This window comes from Eupeodes corollae, chromosome 3, assembly GCF_945859685.1.
Source record: "Eupeodes corollae chromosome 3, idEupCoro1.1, whole genome shotgun sequence".
Taxonomy (NCBI): Eukaryota; Metazoa; Arthropoda; class Insecta; order Diptera; family Syrphidae; genus Eupeodes; species Eupeodes corollae.
The window spans coordinates 128,611,356-128,629,294 of record NC_079149.1 but is presented as its reverse complement, the minus strand read 5'-3'; the positions used below and the strand labels follow the sequence as shown (position 1 = coordinate 128,629,294).

The following is a 17,939-nucleotide window of genomic DNA, read 5'->3' as shown; positions in this document are numbered from 1 at the left end:
GAACTTTTGGGACATAAACCATTCAGAGTATTTTGGTCGCTAAAGCAACTAAGACTTACTACTTAGGTGGTAAAAACTGTAAGATTAGACATTAGAAAGGCAGGAATTGTTGAATATTTTAATGACATGGGAAGAGCGACATTAGACTTGTACGACCGAAAAACTAACCTCTCTTCAGAATAGTACAAATTTTAAACGAAAGTGTTTATATATTACGTTACATTTGAGTGCTTTAGAGAATTTGAAACATACATTTTTGGGACATAAATATACATAAACATCTTATTTTTACTATAGTATCGGTTCTATTGAAAACTTCTTTCCTATTTTTGGTGTTTCCCAGAAAAATAAGTGATAAAAAACTAAGACATAAGGTTTCATTTGAAAAACATGCTTTGGGACATTCATACTTTATTCAGGTTTTCTTGTACTTTTAGATTATTTTCAATATTTTTGGAGTTCAATTTATCAAATAGCTAAGTTTCTTCGGACAACACAAATTGAAGAATTTTCTGTTCGAAATATTTTAATTAAAGTTAAAATAAAATAAACTGGGTGGCGCAATAATCTGTTTGAGAACTAGGGCCTATAGTGACTGACAACTCTCAACCATTGCTGTGTGCGAGTACTGTTTTCAGGGATGGAAGGGACCTACAATTTTAAGCCGAATCCGAACTGCAAATTTGAGAAAGGACTTTTCATGACAAGAATTACTCTTGGAGAATTTATCAATTCGTCGCAAGAGGCAGCACTCGTGAAAAAAACTTTAGGTGGCATAGGCAGGGATCGAACCCAAGACCTCTAACAACGGGTACTACTTTTATTGAAGTTAGCCTTCATATTTTGCCTTTTCTATAATTCATCAAAGAGTAAAGAGATGTCTTCTTTAATGTTTACATTTTTATTTTTTCTATCAATTTTAGTTCAATTTTGGGACAAAAGAATGACGTATAAAATGTTATTTTGTCAAGTAAATAATGCAGTGTTTTCTCTTATGTTTAACCTTTTTTTTGCACATACAGTTTTCTTCATACAAATTTCTTGATATGACAAAAAAAAAGTTTTGGGACAAGAATCTGATAGTGTCATTTGTAAATATTATGAAATTTGAGGTTAACCTTTTAATTCACATTTTTACTACAGTTAACATTTCTGTCTTTAATTTTCTGCAGGATGTGATTTTCATATATTAAAGTGAGCATAATTATTTGGGACACAATTTACTTACAAATTTCATGACTGAACGAGATTTTCTGAGTCCGAAATTTTATAGTATAACACAAATTTGAGGGCAATATTATAATAATACTACTATTTTTCTCAACAAAATGACTGAGCAGTTTACTATTTGGACAATACTTTTAGGACACAATAATTTGGTTAATATAAATCAAAAACCTATTGAAATTATTTCCTTAGCCTATTATTACTCTTCAAAAACAAACGAAAAATATATTTGCAAGAATGTAAAACTGATACATTTTGGGACAAAATTTCTTGAGCCTATAATTAATGCTTAATCTTAAAGTAACTATTTCTGTCTCCCATTGATTTAAGAGATTATTCCCAAGATATAAAACTCATAGAAAATAGTGGGTTCCCAGTTTCTTAAAAAAAAAACTTGTTTGGGACAAAGTTGTTTCGTGACATTACCATAAATTGACAACATGTCTCAAAAATGTAACTAACCTTCAAACATTTTAACAACAAAATATTTCTCAGCACTAAAATTGCCAATTCAATCATCTCTTTAAAAATAATAAATAAATTTCCAATAAAATCCATCAAACCACCAATCACCTAAAGGTGACAAAGTTATCTATTTTATGGTAGAGACTTTACAAATTAAAACATAAAAATGAAAAAAAAACCTCCATAATATTAAAACCTTCCATCCATATGACAAATCAAATCTGAATTCACATTCTATTAATAATCACTTATATAACCCAACAATCACCTAAGTCAAATCAAATCAAGTCAAGCCAAGCCAAAGCATTGTCACTCGTCGTCGTAGTCGTATAACATAGTTCGCCACCATAGTCATCATCATCTAAAAACTAAAACAATTCAATAGTTCGTTGAAATCGCCCACGAGGCGCCGCAATTTGACACCTGAACGTGTCACTAGTTCTGGTCTCTGGTGTCACGTCTTCTCTTCAACAAACATACCGGCACGTTTACCTTGTCACAAACCACTCATACTCATATAGACTCTTGACTTGAATCGGGCGAACATAACTCTTCGAGTGGGTCACCTCACAAAATTTTGTAAATAACTTCGTTGTCGTTGTCGACGTTATTGTGGGTTAACGAGTATGTAAAGTTATATAGCCTCCCTCGTATAACAAGTCTCATATGAAATGGTGCAAAGATAAGTTTATAGTAAACCGCAACGTGGAGAACTCAACTATCCATACAACCTTTTTGCAAAACTTCATAATCTAATACTGACACCTTTGAACGCCATTGTGGTTGGACTGAAAAGCTAAAGCTTGTAAATTATTCACGCTATCAGAAAAGCCAGATGCAGCATAAAGCCCCAAAAATAGAAGCACAAGACCAACATCATGCAACAAAGTGTTGGCAAATAATCGTGTTCAAAACCTCCAAACCTCCACCTTGCTGTAATATGCTTCATGAGGTTGTATCTCTGGCAATCTGCATGCATCCAAAAATTCATCTTAATCTCTCAAACTCAAACTAACCTTGACTGACGTCTCGTCTCTGTGCAAATATAGTAGTAGAATGGCTTTTTTTATATACTCGTATGTAGATACTCTAGATTATGCAAAGAAATTAATTCTCCACTTGAATTAATGAGATTCAGTGAGCGGTATTTTTAATCGACTGCCACGCCCAGTTTTGTATTTTATAATTTACAACAATCTGCAACAGTCTGTCGACTTGAGCGAGATTCAAAAACGATGCATGCATATATGCACACTGCACTGCACAAACAGTCACTGTACTGGAAGATAAATAAATAATACTTTATATTGCACTCTGGGGGCAAACGATGTTGATGATCATCATCATCTTCTTCTTCATCGTTATCAACATGTCTTCCTCCATCGTCGTCGTCCATTCTATGTATATCCTAACGGTACCTTGGCGAAAGATTTCAAAATTTATTTCCATTTCAAAGATGGAGCCTTTAACGTGCCAATATATCCATATCCATTTTGAAGACCAAGATTTTTCAAGGCGGAGAATGTCCATGAAATTTACCATCCAAAGCAGCCAAACGACAGAAAGGAATATAAATAAATACAAAATACGACGAAAAGGGCGAGGAGTGTTTAAAGTTAAAGTCAGTAGATGTCACTACACTCCGAATCGACGTATTTTTTAAAAGAATCTTTAACTTCCTTTATTGAGACTCTTAAGTTCTCAGGAGAGTTCTTAAATGTTTGATTTAGATGTGAGAAAACACATTTATTTCGTACAAACAAAGAAAACCATCCAAAACAACAATATAGGACCTAACACTCTCCCCTGAGGTACCCCAGATATTGCAAAAACTGTCTGTTTCCTACCAATTTTTTGAGGGTTATCTGACAAAACCATTCAAGAAAACTTGTTTTAGCATAAGTTTGATACTAAGCTTCTATATTTTAGTCTTCAATCAAGCTTAATCGATTGAAGAGGAGTGTAATTTATTTTTCACATTTCAAATCACGAGATTTGCAGAGTGCTGCTGCACTTGCATATGGTAAGCAAGCATGCGTCTCTGTTTTTTTCTTTTTCAAAACCTGATATAAGTGAGTGTACGAGTCTATAGATAGAGGTACTTACCTATTAAGTGTACATTTTAATACAGTATACACGCGTTTGTAAGGCCAAAGAACTGGTTCTTAGTAGGTAGGAAGGTAGATTTATAAAAAAGATACTTTTTTTTGAAGATGCTTATTTTATTTTCTGCTGCAGTTTTTTTTTTTTTTTTTGAAGGTAAAGTAAATGCAGATGGTAGGTAAGGTAGTTTTTGTTTTTTTGGAAGGTAACAAGATATTTTTTTCATTTTTTCGTTACTTTATGTTGTTTTCCAAAAAGTGTGCCGTATGTGGTGGCCATATCGTGTCAGGAGGAGAAATTCATCGTCGTTAAAAGGCAGCCAAAGTTGTTATACTACAGAAGTTGATGCGATATATGCAAGTGGAGCGGTATTGAGGTTGAGAAGGTTAACAATAAAGAGCGGGTTTTTTGGTTTTCGTTCATTATTTTTATTATTATTATTGTTTTTTTTTTTGCTTTTAAGTTGGTCTGGAAAATAAAAATGAGTTCAAGGTCAAATACGTGGACTTAATTTTCATTAGAATAAATTGATCTGATTGTAATCTTATGTGATTTGGGAGAATATTTGTATTTAAATTTTTATGTGGAAAGCTTTTGCTATAGTGAAAAGCTCATACGAAATATTATTTCTAAAATTTAACTAAGAAGACGGTAAAGAAGACCTATGAAAATTAAAGGTACGAAGGATAAGCTGATAAAAAAAGTTTAAAAGTAGGGTAGAATTCTATATACAATTCAAATAACCCAACCTGAGCTCAACAATCTTTTCCATGGGAAGCTCTTTCCTTTCGCTGAATATTTGGGTTACCTCCTTTTTTGAAGAAAAGTGGTGTTTTGAAACCTGATTTGAAACTTTATGTTATTTTCAAGATTCTCTTTGGAGTGCATTTTTTAAAGCTTCTTATAAACTTCCTTTCATATGTTTTAAAAATGACGAGTCTTGAAGGAACTAGATACAAAATTCAATTGAGATCCGCAACACTGCCACTTAGGTAGGTAAAATGGCGATCTCAAGGCAACCTAGCCTGAGATCCAATTAGCCCTGTAGTGCGCCGCCGTTTTGATACCAAAAACTCGTTTGACCTTTGATTTAAAGGGATAGATTTATAGAGAAGCTTAATAGCGATTATGTTAGAGCCATTTTGTCGCATTGAGAAAAAAGATTAGGTCTCTAATCTTTGTCTCAGATAGCTCATCGAGTTCTTGAAAGAATGCTTTTATAAAGCATTTCATTCTGGTGTTTGCCAAAGCAGGACATTTGCAGAGGAAATGGATTATCGTTTCACTTTCTCTTTGGTCACTACAACTACGGCAAAAGGTATTGTAAGAGATACCCAACTTCTCCGCATGAACTCCTATGGGCCAATGTCAGGTACTAACCGCAACAATCCTGGCTATGTCTTGCTTTGGCCTGCGTAGAAGATCGTTTGTACGGGTTTTGTGGGCCATATCTTCCTGGATATAATGCAGTTGGGTAAATTGCTCCACCTTCGGTTTGATTCAGTTTGGTAGATAGAAAAGATTTTACCCTTCATAGCACCAAGAGGAATGTTAACCATATCCGCAAGTGAGCTATGAAGAGCCGATCCTTGCCTGGCTATCTCTTCAGCCCGTTCATGTCCCACGATACCACTATGGCCTGGAACCCAGATCAGGGTGACACCGAGGTTAATATTCAGGCTCGTAAGCTCATCGCGACATTGCTGGACCAATTTAGATGAGGATGTGACCGAGTTAATGGCTTTGACAGCTGCCTGACTGTCTGTAAAGATAGCCGCATTTCGGTTTTGGTTTGGGATTTATGTAAGTATCTTACATGCCTCCCTTATTGCCAGCAGTTCAGCCTGAAAAACGCTAGCAAAGTCAGTAAGCCTAAAGGATTTGGCTACATTTAGGGACTCAGAAAAGATCCCAGAACCAATTCCGAACTCCATCTTTGAGCCGTCAGTAAAGACGGTTGTGTCAAAACCTATCGACACGATGTCATCCTCCCAATCTTCTCGGGATGAAAAAATAACCTTAAAACCCATACTAAGGCTCAAAGTATGAGTGCAGTAGTCAGTGTCTACCGAGATAATACCTGAGGGAATCAATTTCGTTGTATTGCTGTGACCATAAGGTTTTGACAACCAGCTGTTTGATTCCTTCATACTAATAGCGCTACAGGAAACTATGTATTTAATAAAATTTCGATTGGTAGAAGGTCCAAAATAACGTTTAAGGCGTCCCTTGGGCAAGTACGCATGGCCGGGCAGCTGTTCTCTGAACTTTCTTTAGCTTATCAATATTATAGGTTTTGCTAAGATCAGGCCACCACACAATCGACCCATATGTTAAGATTGAACTTACTACGGCTATGTTCGTTTATAAAATCATGAAGTCCCCACTTTTTGCCGAAAGTTTTGCTGCAGGCGTAGAAGGGAACACAGGCCTTCTTAACCCGTACATCAATATTTAGTTTCCAGTTTCGTTTAGGGTCGAATATAACTCCCAAATATTTTGCACTGGAAGACAATGATATGATTTGACCGTTTAGTCGAGGTAGCGTGAAGGGCGATACTTTAGTTTTGGTGGTAAAGAGCAACAGTTCAGTTTTACTTTGGTTAACTCCTAGTCCACAACTCGTGGCCCAGTTGCTAATTTTCTTCAAAGCTGACTCCGTGATTTTACTAATCACAGAGGTGTACTTTCCTGACACCAATAGCACCAAATCATCCTCATAGGCTACCGCCTTCACTCCACATCTCTCTAATTTAACGAGAATTGTATCGATGACCAGAAGCCATAGAAGAGGCGAAAGGACACCACAGTGGTGTTCCCCTACTCACGTGTTTTGGTGCGATTGTATTGCCTAGAGTGGCTCCAATCTTCCTACCACTGAGCATGGAAATAATCCATTCTCTTCTTTACCGAACTTTACAATCGATTCTTCTATGGACTCAGTAAGGACGTTGTTAAAAGCACCTTCTATGTCTAAGAAGGTGGCAAGAATATATTCTTTATAATGGATTGTTTATTCTACAGTACGCACTACCTTATGGAGGGCAGTCTCCGTAGATTTGCCCTTAAGATAAGCATGCTGAGAGCTTTCGAGAGGTCGTCCAACTAGAATTTCTCTAATATGGTAATCAAGAATGCGCTCCAAGGTTTTAATCACAAAAGATGTTAAGCTAATTGGTCTGAAATCCTTCTCGGATTCGTGACCTCGCTTACCCACTTTCGGGATAAAAACTACCTTGACCTGTCTCCACGACAATGGCACATGTTTGAGAAGGTAGCATCCTTTGAAAAATTTTTTCAGCCATGGAGCTGCGCCACATCATGCAACTTTTGAAGCATAACTGGCAGTATGCCATCCATGAATGGGGATTTATATGGAGAGAAAAGTATTGATGGTCCACAAAATATTTTCTCTGACTATAACGGAATTAACCTGCTCCACAAGATCTACGTTTAGCTCTGTGGTTTCAAGCGGTTCGTGGTTATCACTCTCGCAACACTGACACTTAGGGCCTTTAGCTTTTAATATAGTGTATCATGGAAGAAAACACAAAACGATTAAAAATGCACAGTTTTTTTCTGTCTCAAAAATTAAAAAACCTCGACATCATCTTTGAAATATGACATGAAATATTTTTGATTCAATCAAAATCAGTGTTCCGCTGGGTTGCCACTTAGGTCCTCTAGTTTTTACAATCAAAAACTTTGAGCGAAGAAGAAACAAAATGATTAAAAATTCACAGTTTAAATGATTGAAGATCTTTTTAAGCTTCTTGGCATAAATTAATTTTATCTATAAGTAAAGATGTACAGTGACATTTTAAACTGTCAACTGTCAGTTTCTGAATGACATTTAATTTCATATTTTTGCTTAGCGAAGTTTTTCTTAACCATAATCTTTTAGACTTTAAATTCCAACACATTCGTTTGTACATTATGTATCAAAACTTTGCCATTAAAGTAGGACTGCTGGCATGCTTTGAGGTGTTAAGTACATTACAAATGCAATCACTGAAGTGTCACGTGAGCCTTAATCAAACATTTCAAATAAAACAAATAAACTTATTCAGCTGTGTTTCTTTTTTCAATATTTAAACAATCTTCTAAATTTCTTTATCATTCTTTCTTAAATTCAGTCACTTTTAAGTCTTTCCTTAACGTTGTTTTTATTAAATCATCATCAAGGGAAAAAAATAAAATGGAAAACATTAAAACCCTTTCTATATTCCCTTTGGCATCTTAATGTTGAAATGTCCTGGAAAACTTAAATATCCTTCAATCCTTCAACATTAAATGAGACGAGTAATAGAAAAAAAGTTAAAATATATTTAAAACAAAGTATAGAACAAGCAAATGAAAAAAAGGCACGAAAAGAAGAGAAAAAAATAAAACGGAAAGACTGAAGAGCCCGGGAAAATAACTAGAACGCGAAGTGCTTCCTATTTTGCAGCAGGATTCCATTTTCATCAAAAGATTTCATTTTAAATCGTAAACATCAAGTAAGACATAGAGGACGAAATGCTTTTTTGTTTTTTTGTATTTTAACATCCGTTGATAAGTTTGCTCCTCAATGAGTTTCAGTATAAACAGAGCCTTACACAAACATAGTGTAGATATGGAAGAGAATGTCAGTGGTGTGGCGCTGGCGTTGGGTTGGTGGGGAGTGGAACTACAAAAAGGAAGATTTTTCTTCTTCTTTATAATAGAAACGCTCTAGTTATCCTTTCTATATATTTGCATTCAATCTGCGCTTCTGCTTCTGCTGCGGCCCAAAACTATTTCCGCTCCAACAAGAGTAACCGACGTTTAGCCTCCTTCCTTCATCCACATTAATAATCTCCACATTTATATATCTATCCATGTTTTTTATAAAAATCCTCTGCTTTCATCTAAATCCCTCTATTCTTGATTTGTGTAAAGTAAACGGAATACGAGTAAGAACAAAAAGCTTAATTTCCTTTATGACAAAAATTAGGACATGGACTCAATTTGTTTTTGTTTTTACACAAGAATAAAATAATGAGGCTTGGAACCAAAAGAAAAAATAAATGAAGAATTTGTTAAAGACTTAAAGTCAATGCCACTCTCACTTTTGTTTTGAAATGACAGAATAACGGTAAATATACACAAAAAAAACTGTATAAATATGACAGCCAAGAGTCGAATCGCATGGCATCATCGCATCACACTTCAGAAAGTAACAGTTGGTAAATATTATCACTTCCAATATACGTCAATTGACAGACGTCATGTGCCGCCATAACAGCTTTCGATTTCGTCACCTTTTTTCGTATTATTTTTGGTAATTTTACGCTCTTAATAACAAAAGCTTAATTTTTTTAAACTTATTTTCCAAAGAAAATAACAGTTGTTTGTTTTTTTTTATTGCTGCGTTGGGAATAATGATATTTGTTTAAGTAATATCTTTTTTTTTTTAATAAATTGTTTACAGATAGATGGCGGTAACAAAAGCATTTCCTGTTCGTGTCAAAGTGAAGGTGATAGAATAAAAAACAGAGAGAGAAAAAAGAAGAATGAAGCCTTTTTCTGTTGACATACTTTTTCGTATTTGATATTTGTCGTTTTTTCTCCAAACGGGAGATGTGAAAGCATAAATGCGAAAGAAAGAACATCAAAAATAAAGAAAGAAAAGTGAAAATTATACCCAAAAATGGGTTGAAAGCAAATAAGTAAAAAATAAAAAAACAAGGAATATACACATACTTATGAGAGCTCTACAACATAAAATATGTGTTTCAATTTTGGCAGTTATTAACTACTGGTTTTCCCATTTAATGTTGATTCAGCCGAATCTGAATCTCAGATTGCGCGAATGGGTTGGAATTGAAAGTAATTACTTTCACATCTTTTTGTGGGGAATAAGCGATAAGTAGTCGTTCGTTTTAAAAAGAACGAGAGAACTTAGTATGCCACTTAAGTCGTAAATTTAATGGAAGCAGAATAAAAAGAAACAGAAGGCAATCAGTTTTGAAAATTAAGGCAATCAGTTTTGAGTTAATTGACAAGCATGAATAATTGCCATCGGAATGATTTTTATGGGTTTTTTTTGAGGGAATAATTTTTACAATTTTTATGCAAATAACGGTAAAACAAGAGAGGGCGGATCATCGGTAATATTTTAAGTTTGAACTTATTTATTTTAAAGTGTTATAAAAAATTCCATTTATCAGTGAAGATGAGGCAACATTGTATGGGACTTGGCCCAAGAGTGTGCATAAGTAAGAGATTTTGAAATTTTTGGTAGAAAATATATGAGGACAATAGAGAGACACGACTAATACTCACTGCAAATAAACATGTTCTTCTTCTGAATAGAATGAGACCAAAATCATTACGATGCGATCTTCTAACGCAAAGTTACAAGTGTTTTTATTTGTAGAGCTAAGAGTAAAGGCCCTAAGAGGGAACCAAGTGGAACACCAGAGATTTTCATGGCAGAATTGGAAATTGTTTGGTTGTTGCTCAATTTGTGAAAAAAAATCAAGACATTTAGGAGATTCTGTAAATATTGAACAGAAACACAGATGGATAAATTAAAATTTTGTGTGGGAATGTTTAATTATGTCTCACGTAACAATTTAATGATTGCATTTGAAATTTACTCAACACCTCAACATGTGCCAGCTGTCTTATTTCAAAATCAAAGATTTGATACATAATGTAGAGACGAATGTTAAAATATGAAGTTGAAAGGGTTGAGAGTAAGAAAAACTTCGTTAAGACAAAATACTAAAGGAAAAGTCAGTCAGAAACTATAGAAACCAGATTCCAAAAGTCAGGAATTGACAGTTTGAAATTTCTCTGTTCATAGTTTTACTGATTGAATGTCAATAAGTTTACGACCATCTCGACATATGATTCCTAATCATTAAAGTCGTACATTTTAATCTTTTTGTTTCAATGATACACTCAAAGTTGTTGGTTATATAAGCTAAGGGCCCATAGTGTTAACCTTTCGGAACAACAGATTTTTATTTTATCGAAATTATATCACCTTATATTTACAAGATGAAGTCAAGATCTGTCATTTTTAAAGTCCTTAATTTTTATCTTTTTGTTTCAATGATACATTCGAAGGTGTTGGTTGTAAAAGCTAAGGGCCCATAGTGGCAACGTTGTGGAACAACAGATTTCTATTTTAACGCAATTATTTCATCTTATATTTTATATTATATCTGTTATTTTTGAAACATAAGAAAACTGTACATTTTACTTCAATGCTACGCTTTTTTGTGTTTGTAAAAGCTAAAGGCCCTAAATGGCAGCCCTTTGGAACTCCATTGGTTTTTATTTTATTAAAAATATTACAATTAAGAGTTCGAAGTTGAATTTAATGAAACTCATTTTTGAGTTGGCTCCAAATAGAGTCTTAATGATAACATAAGGTTTCGAAGACAGGTTCCAGAAAGCATCATATATTTTTTTTAAAAGAAGCAGTTTAGAATAGAAGGCAATAGTATTTACCTAATTAATTCTGCAATTCGTCTAAACTAGAGCAAAACTTTCTCAATCTGGTTTAAGCTCCCCAATAATGAAAATATTGTTCTTTGTTGGTGGTGTTGCCATCTAAGACTTTATCCAACAAAATGTTCTGTCGTGATTCCAAAAAGGAGTAACTTGTTACGCTTTAACGACAAGAGACAGCATTGAGTTTTCGAAGCATTAAATTCCACACGGTTTTTGATTCCCCATGCTGTCAAGTTCAGAATTTAATGAGCTTATCAGTACCACATCCGAAGGACAAGGATGTGAATCTAGAAACGAATATGAAAAGCTGAGGGTACTGTCGTCGGCGAAACAGTTTAATGGATTAGAAGTGACAGACAAGAGATCATCTCCAAAACGATGAGATCACCAGTGCACTATTGCTACGAAAGCCATACTGTCGGTCATAAAGAAGCTTCCTTTCTTCAAGATATTTCTTAAGCTGAAAATTAATCAGCATTTCCATGACCTTGGAAAGAAGGGACGTAAGTGAAATTGGACGATAGTTTGAGGGTAAAGAGGATTTGCCTTTTCTAGAGACAGGCTGGACAATTGCAGTTTTCCATCCACTCGGGAAGAGACCTGTAGAAAAGGACAGATAGAAAAGCTTACGCAGTGGTTTTGCCAGCGCTGAAGAACACCTTTTCAGAAGAATAGGGGGAATACTATCCGGGCCAGAGGATTTGCGTATTTCAAGGTCTTTCAGTACTCTTGCGACTACACGAGTGCGAAAGAAGATTCGTCCCATAGAATCCCATCTTGACACTTTCCGGTAGAGAATTAACAGCAAACTGTTCTGCAAGTAAATTGGCTTTATCAATCGAGCTTACAAAGGGAGTGTCATTGTAGACGAGTGTTGGAACAGAGGATGACGTGGTGTTTCGTACGTTTTTTACAAATGACCAGACATTTTTACTACCTCCGGGACATTGTAGTATTTTTGCCTTAGTTTTTGATCATGCAAAAATTTGGTTCGTCGAATTTGACCATTACAGGTCTTTCTAGCTTGTTTGAACTTATTCCGGTTTTTCTCAGTCGGGTTGGCTTTATAACAACGGGAACTTACATCTCTGAACCTAATAACCTCTTTACACCTCGAATCGATAGATTTCACCCAATTCGGGATAAAATTTCTCATTCCACAAAGATTTAAATTTGTTACCATATCTGCGCTGCAATCCACGTCACTATTAATGAAGCATAGTGACCAGTTAAAGTTCCTGAAGAATGCATTGAGACCGTCCCAGTTTTCTTTCGTATATTTTTTTTAAATGGAGACAATAAGTTTAGGTAGTGTAAGTAGTTTGATAAATTGGAGTATTGAAAATAGTTTAATTCAATTCGAAATGCATTCAAACTCTCAGCAAAATCAGTTCTATCGAGAACTTATATTTTCTATTAGAGTAGTTTCTCAAGATTTACCAGTCTTTCAGAATTGATTTTAATTGTTCTTTTGGGTTTTAAAATCGCCAAAAACTTTGAACAATGAAGAGGTTATTCCAAAGAACCTTGAATCACTTATAGTTTTTGAATACACATAGAAACAAATTCGAAAATTGTGAAATACAAAAATCACTACTGGCACTTGATCAACTGTTTCTTTGAAGAAACTCCGACAAATTAATTTCAGCAACAAATCGTAGTAACAGTAATTTCAACAAAATACTTCAGCAATAATTCAATAGAATCTTTTAATCATCTTTGACAGTGCTAATATTTCAAAATCAACAATTTAAAAATTGATCATTAATTTTAATTTATCATTACATCGTGATTACCTCATTAAATAGAAAGATAAAAAAACAAAATAAAACTTCCACTCAAATTGTTACATTATTTTATTGCAAATTTGTCAATTAAACAAAACAAAAAAAAAATAAAAACAATCTTTTAACAATCATCATCAAAACAGAAGCCACATTAATATAACCTTGTCGCTTCATTAATCAGTCTCTGATGTCAAGTGATTTCAAATCACATTTACAGAATATACTATAAAACCTTACAAAACAATATTAACTCCCTCCCCTCTGCCTTCCTATAATATAATATTGGCACTTAACTTTCATCGTTTATATCTCTTCTGGGGCATTGTAGTATTATTTTTCTTCCCGCATATCTATTACCACCTGAATTTATTGGTATTTTGTATCCAATTTCAGATATCAATCGATCTTAGATAGTTTTATTTTCTTCGCTATTTTTTTTTTAAGTAAAAGCCCCAGCAGCAAATAATATTGAAGGAGTTTATTTCTTTTTCCTACTTTTTCGAACGAAAAATAAAGAGAAAAACAAAATCTGAAGAAAAGTAGGACAAGCTTAAAATGTAGTTGTTAGATACTTTTTTGTATCTTGTATTTGGCTCTGGTCTACGTTGCCTACGATGGACAGACGATGGCTTTATTGAGTATACTCAAGTTGTTGAATTCTACAATTTATCCTTAGCATAATGATTTAAATTGTGAAGAGGGGGAACTGAGGGCAAAGGGGGATTTTAAATCAGCATTGAGAATTGATGGCAACAAAAGTATCTTTATAGATATTCGAAAACCAAACGAACAATAAAATCACAATAAATACTCAAATACTGCTGAGTTGATGATAGAAACGATATTTTTAGGGTCGATTGAAAAAAACAAAAGAGTTAAGAGTTATATTGATCTTGTAGATACATTGATGTCCGATAGATACAAAAAATAAAACGAAGAAAATTAATTACATGACCTTTTTGATACTCTCAAATTGTCGAGTTAGATATTATTAATTGTTGCAAAACGAACAAAAGATAATTTTTGTAACAAAACTTAGAAGATAGACGAAGTAAAGTATAAAAGTTCTTTTGTAATGTGATGATAGTTCCAATTATTATTATGGAGGGACAACATTCAATTGAGTCCCACTCTTCCAATCTTTTGTTGCAAAAAGATTGATTTTTTTTCTGTTTTGCTATGCAATAGAAGAATCGATTAATTTTTCTTTCAAAATAGAAAATATTCTTCGTTGTCTTCTATTGGGATCGATATTGAAATAGATGAGTTAATAAGACTAATTGGAAATAATTATTTTTGAAAGCATAATTATAAGACATTGTGTCGTTCAATAAAAATAATTAGACGCAGATGGCCAATTACTTGTTTCATTGTTACTTTTTTTTACTGCCTTACTATTAAATGTACCCTTCTACTAAGTCAACCTTTACCTTCTTTTAAGTCACTTTAAATAAGTAGACATTTACTTATGTTGTGTTTAAACTGCGTTAAAATGGGAGATAAATTTACTACCACGATTCATTTTGACGTTTGGTTTAAAATGAGATTTTTGCATCTTTATGTTGTGTAAATTATGTCAAGATTGGCTACATTCACTAAAATTCTATCAAAATTTAAATACGTACAATAAAAAGTGATTTTATTACTATTCTATACAATTTAAAACTTAGCAGATAACAAATTACAAACTTGCCCCGAAAATATAACAGAATCTCCAACTTGACACATATTGATCGTTTTGTGGAACAGCTGCTAGGTGCTTTTATTTCGTGGCTTCAAATTAGCAGCGCTTGCATTTGACACCTGTCAAACTCAACTGTCAAATGAAGTGTCATAGTTGAAGGATTGACACTAACGATATTAGATTTCTTAGCTAACGAACAGTGCGTTAAATATTCAGCTTGCTGAAGTAGTTTCTGTATTGCGACGACTCTGCTTCCGAAGTGAACTTTTCATAAATCATGTTTCCAACTTTCCTTAGCATATCTTTGAATTTTAACTTCATGGCTTCATTATTATCGGTGGTTGATACTGTAAAATCTGCTAAAGATTCGTTGGCAAATTTGTTCCACTAAGTAACGCGAGTTTCCCCAGAATGTATCAGTTGCATGAGAGCCAGTCTTGGAATTCGTTCTTCTACTATCGCCATTACTCTTGTCACATAATCGAAATGTACTTTTAGCGTATCCGAAAATAGCGGTACTATTCCTGTTTCTAAGCTTGAAAGTATTCCGTATAAAAAAACGAAGACATTTTTCCACAGCCTCATAGCAAATATATCCCCAAACTTAGGCTCCTTAGAAGAGAATTGATAATGCAGCTGTACGAAAGATTTGATACTTTGCTTGATATGATATGTTTTTCCTTTCAATACAACTTCTCCACACAGAATACATAGCTCGTTTAGCTTCAGATAGTTTGTATGGAAGATGCTCATTTAGGTTTAGATTAGAAGCAATTATGACTCGTAGGTACTTGTACTCTTTAACAATCTCTATTGGTTCCTCCTTGAAAATCTGCCACTCCCCCTTCTTATAATCATAATTTTCGACTTGGCAAGATTAACCGACAAATTCCAGGTTTTGCAGTAGCGTTCGAGTCGGTTTATCATTAGCTGCATACTGTTTATAGTCTCCAATAGGAAGACTAAATCATCTGGAATCATTAAGCCAGGAATGTAGATTACTAAGAACACAACCTTGTGTAACGCCCATTGACGTTTCAAACTTGCAACGTTTTCTTTGTAGATTGCTTTGATGACAGATAGCATTTTTGTAGAGTTTCCGTATCCGTAGAGTTTGTAGAAAAGTGCTTCTCTGGGAATTAAGTCGAAAGCTGCCCGAAAATCTGCAAAAAAGACATACAGCTTTTTCCCTCTTATTATATTTGTCGCCAATATTCACCAAAGAGAACATTTGGTCTATTCTCGAGTAGTTTTTCCTGAAACCCGCTTGAAATTCATTCAAAATATGCTTGTTTTCGACCCAAATAACTTTGCCATTGCGTGGAGAAATGGAATGCCTCTGTAATTAGTCGGATCTTCAGGGTCTCCTTTCTTGTGTAGTGGGAAAATGATTGCTCTTCGGAAACTTCCCGAAACATCACCTGTCTCAAAAATTCTGTTGTACTAGATTTTAAAAAAATATTCAAACTGTATTCTATCCTTTCCCGGAGCTTTCCCATTTTTAGATTTCTCTATAACCAATTCTACCTCAGAGAGTGTGATAGGAGCATCTAAGAATTCATCAAATATGTAAGGTGATATTTGTGCTGTGTTGGGAAGATTCATGAAATGAATTTTTAACTCTTCTAATTGATATAGTTATAAGTCATGTTTTTTTCCACTTACAAGCCTAACTGCTTTCCAAAACTCCGGTGAAGATTTTGATTGTCTCAATATTTCTCCGATCCTTTTCGCTTTTTACTTTCTTACAGAGCATTTTGTAATATTTATTTGCCTGTGCATATAGCAATTTGAAGTGACAGTTGTTGGTCGTTCTCACTAGTTTCAAAAAAGCAAAAGCTCTCAAACATTCACTGTCGAACCATTTTAGGTTCTTCTTCTGTTCTAAAACTTTTCTTCTTGATGTTGTTTCTGGTATTGCTTTTTTGGTTATATTAATTAGGGTTTCTACGTCTGGACTCCTTGAACTGCTGTCGGTTACCTGGTAATGAAGCTCTTTTTCTATATTTCGCTGAAATATCGGTCGGAAGTCGTCTCTCCATATAAGTTTTGGAAGAAGCTCAGGCACAGGCAAAGCAGCTTCACTTGAAGATGATCTTACTTTGAATGTTACCTCTTATAGCATATTATCTGAAAACCCTTTAACTCTTTAATAAAAGTAAATTCTCCTCTACGATCACCTTCACTGCTTCCATTTTATACACCACAATCAAAAGCATCTGCTTATTCAAGAATTTTTCTCCCTTCGAATCACATACCTCATCCTTTGACTTTCGATGGAGCAATTTTTGATGTGTCGATTCCACTACTGAAATTCTTTTATGATAAGCTTACAAAAATCAAAATTCTATCAACCTTCTACCAAAAATAGTTATAGCTGGAAAAAGCAAATCAAGATCAGATTTAAATCACTAACCCATTTTATTCACCACGCTAGTGTCAAAATTTAACCATGGTGGAAATCTCATCCAGCAATTGAAAATATGCTTCTTAATTACCTCAAACTCACCAATTGGCTTAACTTCTTGAAGACTCTAGTGGAAAAGTATAAATAAACAAGTTCTTTTTTAATCGTTCTTGATAAAAGTTAAATGTTAAATTACCAAAGAAAACTTACGTTAATATAATGTATCTACTTTATCAAAGAATGATTATAAATTATAAGAAAAAGAGCAAACAAAACTTTAAATACTAATTCACCTTGAGAAAAATTTATTGGTGAAAGAATGAAATATTATCCGTTTTTATACTCCGCGTATGTACTTATGTCTATCAGACATCTTAATGAATCAAACCAGGCAGTGGTAGCAGCAAGTCTCATTAAGAAAAGCCGTCTAATAGTGTAGAAATAATCATTCCTTTTCCACGCTTAAGTGGTTCCTATAAAAAGATAACGCATAGTGAAACAAACAGAACTAACAAAAACACTACTGACATCAACAACAAAGATTGAAAGGTATTTAATTCAATCAATGCAAAACTTTAATTAACGTTTTCATATGGAGGGAAATAAAAATAGTACAATATGTAGATAAATTACCATCCCACTCCAATGCAAAAAAAGCTCAATAATTAGCATTTTAAATATACCCCTTCTCTCAGAAAACGGCCATCATTAAAAGAACCAATTAATCTAACAATTTTATTCTATTCGACAATCGACAAAATGCAATTTGATTTTTTTT

At 33.9% G+C, this 17,939-nt stretch overlaps 1 protein-coding gene across 1 annotated transcript in view; it reads left to right on the top strand.

Moving 5' to 3' along the window:
* Positions 1-17,939, top strand: part of LOC129949037 (tyrosine-protein kinase Btk29A) — a 247,380-nt gene that overhangs the window by 127,513 nt on the left and 101,928 nt on the right. The gene's annotated exons all lie outside the window — the stretch shown is intronic.